This window comes from Penaeus chinensis, chromosome 8, assembly GCF_019202785.1.
Source record: "Penaeus chinensis breed Huanghai No. 1 chromosome 8, ASM1920278v2, whole genome shotgun sequence".
Classification (NCBI taxonomy): Eukaryota; Metazoa; Arthropoda; class Malacostraca; order Decapoda; family Penaeidae; genus Penaeus; species Penaeus chinensis.
Window position 1 is genome coordinate 8,228,318 of NC_061826.1, and position 7,500 is coordinate 8,235,817.

A 7,500-nucleotide genomic window follows, 5' to 3' on the forward strand; every position below is an offset into this window, starting at 1 on the left:
ACAATTTCTAATCTTCCAGTACCCATAGTTGAGATCACAGACCACAGCATCACCTTGATAGCGAATTTTACTTGTGCTCACTGGCCTTCTGTAAGTCTGTACATCAGTATTTCTACCGTAGACTCATCAGAGAAACAAACCTGCGAATAAAAACAACAATAAAAGTTATCAGATTCATTCATTCAAATAATATCCTTTTGAAGTCCAACATGACTTTTTTTTCTGTTTGAACACAAGATGAACATATTATCTTTTTTCCATGTATGCATATGTATTTTCACTAAATCATGTATGAATCATATAGAAATATAGCCAAAAGGAAGATTTAAGTGAGATTTACTTTTCCCCAATCCTAATCCTAATGTCTAATCCTTGTGAGTCTTTGCCCAGGCTCTTTCCTGTTGACTGGGAGACATTTCTTGGAGATAAACTTCAATAACTGAAAAATCCGCCCGACACAGATCCTTTCCTCCACCAATAGTGCTTCAATACGCAGTCTTGATTTGATGTGTACGGTAGAAAGGCTAGGTTTATTCAATGGTGGTACTGTATGTATCTGTATGTATTATAAGAAATAAAACCGGAAACCAGAAATTCGGGAACAGTGTTAAGGGTCACATGTTAGCTGTTAACACCTCCTTGACAGGAATGAGGGAACGCTAGCAAAGCTTAAAAGCTATGGGAAATTTGGCTGATGTTCGTCTTCTATGTTTGCTTGGTGTTTGTCTATAATGCTTGGCGGTGAAGAAAACACCGATGAAAACTAAAGTAGGTTCATTGGAGATCAGCTCTGACAAAATTAATACGGAACTCTGCATGTTCCTCTGCCCCACACGCCAGGCTCCGTCTGAGAGTGTTACTGCTAAACGTGTGACTACAGAGACGAAATAGAATATTGTACTCTATAAATCGTACAGAGAATCTCACTCTTTCATATAGCTGATATGCTACACAGCAATATACACTAAACATAACCTTCTATATTTCACATGGTGTAACATATCACACAAAAGACAGTGTGTATAATAAAATCACATAATTATCATAATATACGTACGATAATACTGGCATCACAACATGACACTCACAACTCACATCATTATCATAACTCACTTCATTATCACAACCCACAGCTGACATCATTCTTTTTAGTTCATTTAGTATAATTCAAAATACTACAATAAATAGGTGTTACCCTTTTTCATTATATACACTGAACAGAACACAAAGCGAGATAAAAAACAATATCCGTAGCTCATATCAACAATTATATCAGTACTGTGTATTTATATCTATATCTAAATGTATGTGTATATATGTGTGTGTATATATGTATGCACATATGATATATATATTCATATATATACATATTTACATACATACATACATAGATAAATAAATATATATATATTTATATATACATTTTTTTTTTTTTTTTTTTTTTTATGGTGAAATCTCGACATCTTCCAGAAGCAAATCATCATTCAGTCGGATTAAATGAAGACGAGTATAAATATCCAACCAAGAGATATGTCACAAGACAAAAAACGAGGAATCTACAATCCCAGCTAATTTATAAACAACGAGATATTGTACTTTCGCATGTTGGATTCCCTGAGCCGATTTAGGGAACGGGAAATCGACATTCAGATTTTCGAGTTTGAAACGATCTTCCGAGAAAAAAATATTGACTACGAATATGACTGTAAGGGAGAGGGAAAGAGAGGGAGAGAGAGAGAGAGAGAGAGAGAGAGAGAGAGAGAGAGAGAGAGAGAGAGAGAGAGAGAGTACACACAAACACAAAAAGACACACAGTGAGAGAGAGCTGAGATGGGGAGGGGGAGGGGGAAGGAAGGAGAGAGAGAGAGAGAGAGAGAGAGAGAGAGAGAGAGAGAGAGAGAGAGAGAGAGAGAGAGAGAGAGAGAGAGAGAGAGAGAGAGAGAGAGAGAGAGAGAGAGAGAGAATGAGTTAGATGGATAGTTAAATAGATAACTTTCAGGGACGAATTCAGCGTAAAGAAGAGGTGGTATTAAGAGAGAGAAAGACGCACACACACAGATAAAGAGATAGATAGATAGATAGATGTAGAGAGAAAAAGAGAGAGAAAGAGAAAGAGAGATGGATAGATTGATAGAGAGAGAGATGGATTGGTAGAGAAGAGAGAAAGTGAGAAAGAGAGAGAGAGAGAGAGAGAGAGAGAGAGAGAGAGAGAGAGAGAGAGAGAGGAATAAATATATAGAAAGAGAGAGAGAAAGAAAATGCGAGAGAGAGACGTGAGTGTTTGAGCACGAGGTGTCAAGCCCACCATCAGCTTGCAGTAAGGATAGGGCGCACTAACTCGTCTAGACTGCTTTAAATGAAGATTCCTAGGCTAGGCCATGGTCTATTGCGCCTCGACAGGAAACCCGTTGAGATGCAGAAACCAAAACCGGACCTGAATCCAGAAACGTAAGGGGGGGGGGGGGGGGACGAAGTAAAACCGAAGCCAGAAATTCAAAAAAAAAAAGAAAAAGAAAAGAAAAGAAAAAACGAAATTGAAGCTGAAACCGGAACTGGACACGAAACCTGAACTGAAACGGAAACAAAACCAATATAAGATCATTGTCTGCAGAGTTAAAACAAGATTCTGATGAGAGAGAGAGAGAGAGAGAGAGAGAGAGAGAGAGAGAGAGAGAGAGAGAGAGAGAGAGACAGAGACAGAGACAGAGACAGAAAGAGAGAGAGAGAGAGAGAGAGAGAGAGAGAGAGAGAGAAAGAGAGGGAGGGAGGGAGAGAGAGAGAGAGAGAGAGAGAGAGAGAGAGAGAGAGAGAGAGAGAGAGAGAGAGAGAGAGAGAGAGAAGAGAGGGAGGGAGAGAGAGAGAGAGAGGGAGAGAGAGAGAGAGAGAGAGAGAGAGAAAGAGAGAGAGAGAGAGAGAGGGGGGGGAGAGAGAGAGAGAGAGAGAGAGAGAGAGAGAGAGAGAGAGAGAGAGACAGACAGAGACAGAAAGAGTAAGAAAAAGAGAGAGAGAGAGCGAGAGAGAGAGAGAGAGAGAGAGACAGAGACAGAGACAGAAAAAAAAAGAGAAAGAGACAAAAAAAGAGAGAAAGAAAGGAACGAAAGAAAGGGAGAAGTTGGAAAGAGGAAGAAGAGATTTAAAAAAAATAATAATAATAATAAAAATAACACGGATGAAAAAAATACGATTAAAAATCAGCAAAAGAAGATATCTTGAAGCAATTTCATTCAAAGCGGGAAAATAACCCTCTTTGTGCGTGGCGAAGAGGAGAATCGACCAAGACACGAAGGAAATACAAGAAGAGAAGGAGAAGGAGAAAGAAATCAAAAGAGGGAATTAGCGTTCAAGGAAAGAAGAAAAAAAAAAAAAGTTTTTTAAAGGGCTTCCACCTTAAACGAAGAATCTGAGTTCATTAGTCAGGATCATGAGAAAGAGGTTCTGAGAAACAAACGACGACATGGATCCCCTTTATAAGTTTCGTTCTGTAGAATTTTATAAGTTTCGTATTATTTTTTTTTTCTTTATATAAACAGAATTACTAATGAACGAGGAAGCAGCAACAACAGACAAGAATACATTTGGTCAAATGGCGGAACAGATATGCAGTATTCTACGAAGAACAAATTTCCCTCAAAGGAAAAACATTAAAAGAGATTTCTGTTTTAATAATGAAGATGATTATGTTTATGTTCGTAGTGAAGGCAATAAATGGTGGTGATAGTTATAATGGGGATAAGATGGTGGTGATGGTGATGGTGATGTTGATGGTGATGATGGTGACAATAATAATAATAACAATAATAATAATAATAATAATATTACTATTATTATTATAATGATTACGATAACTATAATAATAAGGATAAGGATAAGGATAAGGATATTAATAATAATAATAATAATAATAATAATAATAATAATAGTAATAATAATAATGATAAAGATAATAATGATAAAAAATAATTATAATAATAATAAAATGATAATAACAATAACAATGATAATTATTATCATTCTTATCATTATTATTATTACTGTTGTTATTACCATAAAATGACAATAATAGTCATAATGCCGAAGACATGGCCAAATCACTTGCAACCATAACTGCAACTAAACATCCTTATAACCAAAGCCGATTTGATGACAAAATACTTATCAAACAACAAACAGTTCACGAGAGACTGAATGGCAATGGAAAAGAACAGTGGTGAGTAGCGCGGAGCACAGTATCCGATACATCCTATACATATTTGCCTCTTCCCTTCTCCTTGCCACACTCCTCCCCATGACATGGTTTCCAGCCACATCCAGCTACCTAGATTTCCCTTTTTACCTCCTCCTACTTCGGTCCTTAAATCCTTAGCTAAGTTTATTAACAGTCGCAGAGTAACGAGCAGCCAAATTCAGATGTAGCAGAGCGCTTTCTACAGTGGGTACTTACCTTGCAAATACTGGTGCCTCAGAATAGACACATTTGATATCGGTAATCAAAGAAATTATAACATCCAACACATACAGAATTGTTCACTTACCGATGAACACAGAAAAGAACATGTTTTCATCCTTCACAGTTTTTAAAAGGTTGTATGCCTTTCCCACACATGAAAAACACAGGCTAATGACAAAAACTCCACTGGTAATAGTGATGATGTGTCGCTAAACCGGAGCCGGAAAAATGCCAGCTATCCACGTCCTTATAGAGAGCTAAAACCACATGAAGATTCCCCGAATGCATAAATCGTCAGTTCGGATCACGGAGAACACACACAAGACCCTGATCCGAATTGCTAAACCCCACCATTATAAAAGATCAGACGTGGATCAAGTTGAAAATTCCTTTTCAGCAAACAGCTCGGACCTAACCTAAGCAAACAGCAAAAAAAAAAAAAAAAAAAAAAATGAAAGAGGAAAAGTAAAAATGGCTAAAGATAATATAATACGCACATATGATCGAGAATCTCCATGAAACCCTAAAAATGGGATACTCACATAAGGAGCATAATTGGTACAAGCGAAGTTTCACCTCTTCCAAAACAGCGAAATGTAACGCCTCGCCCCAGAACATTACTGACATCATCAACAACCATTTTGCAGCTATGAACAAGCTATTTTCTCCACGCCCAAGCACTGAGTTCCAGGCATACTACCCTCCCAGCCCCTACACACGATAGAGATGTGAATACGAGGTAAGTTAACATCGGAAAATGATAGTCCAACGTAAATCTCCTGGCTCTGACGACACCCCTCCGAGATTAAAGAGAGAATTGGCCCCAGAGCTCGCCATCATTAGCTCCATCACCAAAGGCATTTGGTTCCCATCCTATGGAAGCGAGCCATGACAGGTCCGATCCCCTAAACAAGCTTATCCAATTCTCTCTCTCTCTCTCTCTCTCTCTCTCTCTCTCTCTCTCTCTCTCTCTCTCTCTCTCTCTCTCTCTCTCTCTCTCTCTCTCTCTCTCTCTCTCTCTCTCTCTCTCTCTTTCTATCTCTCTCTCTCTCTCTCTCTCTCTCTCTCTCTCTCTCTCTCTCTCTCTATCTCTATCTCTATCTCTCCCCCCCTCTCTCTCTCCCCCCCTCTCTTTCTCTCTCTCTCTCTCTCTCTCTCTCTCTCTCTCTCTCTCTCTCTCTCTCTCTCTCTCTCTCTCTCTCTCTCATCTCCCGTTTTACTAGGAGCTCCATTGTAATAATACCAACATTACTGCTCTGTTACCTTAAGCTAGTGTGGCATATTTGGTTTCCCTGTTTGTTTTCGTTTACCAGAATAAGTCACTTGGTTCTTCCTATCCCCTGTAAGCTTCCCTCAGAACCAAACACACCTGTTGCAAATTCTGGGCAAACTATTGACCGAGTGTAAATGTTTGAGTGTTTGAATAAGATCGTCCCGCCGCCTTAAAGAATGATTTGGTTTGTTTATACGTGTGCTTTATTCCTCTTGTGGGTGTTTACTTTCTCCGGGATCGTGCTGATAGAAGGGGGGAGAATAAGCTTATAGAGGAACTCAATAAAATTAAGATGTTTATGGTTCGACGGGAAAACTGCGATCCTCCTGGCTTTGTGACTGTTTTTTTTTTTTTTTTTTTCATTATGTTTCTTCTTCTCTGCATGTAAGGTCGGCTTATCCTTGTTCTTTCCGTGATTCGAGAGGCTTGATATATTCTGTTGAAACCGAATCCAATTTTATGGTAATCGAATTAGTCCGTATTAGAAAGTTTGTTTTATTCCGCACATACTGGGTCCGCAGTTTAAGACCGTTATCATGAGGCAATATAAGCACGAACACATTCATTATGGATCGTTCGATGATCCATAATTAATCTTTCTAGATACTGCTAACATGGAACGAACAATAGACAAAGTGCCCGAATTTATAAAAGTTCTGTGAATGAATAAAGTAATAAAAAAAAACAAATGATTGATAACTACAGAATTATTTATTTTTTTTTTTTTTTTTATCTAAGCCAAAATATGACAAAAACAATAAATATAAAAAAATATATATATATCTCTCCATAGCATGCAAATATGAAGCGCTACTTTAATGATATCTATTTCTCTCTTTCCTAATAGGACATGAAACTTTTTAAAATTAAAATCATGCAGTATAATCGTATGTATGCTTTACAAAGTTCATAAAGAATTTAAACTATCCTGAAAGACAAGGTGTATGTAACCAGTGAATCATCGTTCATTTCGTAAAGAATCACTTCTATAGCTCAGTAAAACTTGTTATTGTCTGATTGTTTAGTAATTATCACTATTACCATCACTACTACTACTAATAATAATAATAGTAATAATGATAATAATGATAATAACAGTAACAATACTGCTGTTGCTACTATTACTACTATCTCTACTACTACTGTTTTCATGATCATCATTATCATGATCATTATCTTCGGTATTCGTATTATAGTTGTCTTTGTTATTATTGATATCGTTATTATTGTTAGTATTATTATTGTTTTTGTTATCATCTTTCTTCTTATTATCATCATCATCATCATTATTATCATTATTATTATAATAGCTATGATTACTATTATCATTATTATTATTAGTAGTAGTAGTAGTAGTAGCAGTATCATTATCATTATTATCAGTAGTATTAGTATTAGTATTAACATCATCATTATTAATATTGTCATTATTTCTATCATTATTGTTATTACTACTACTGTGATTTTATTGTTGTTATCATTATTATTAACATTATTACTGTAATCATTATTATTATCATTGTTGTTATTTTGTTGTTATTATTATGATGATGATGATTGTTGTTATTATTATAATGATAATAATAATTATTATTATTATCATTATTACTGTTATTTTCGTTGTTTATGTTATTATTATTATTATTGTTGTTGTTGTTATTGTCATTATTATCGTTATTATCGTTGTTCTTCTTTTTATTATCAACAATTACCATTGTTATTATTGTTATTACCATTATCATTGTTATTATTATTAACACCATTATTATTATCAGTATCA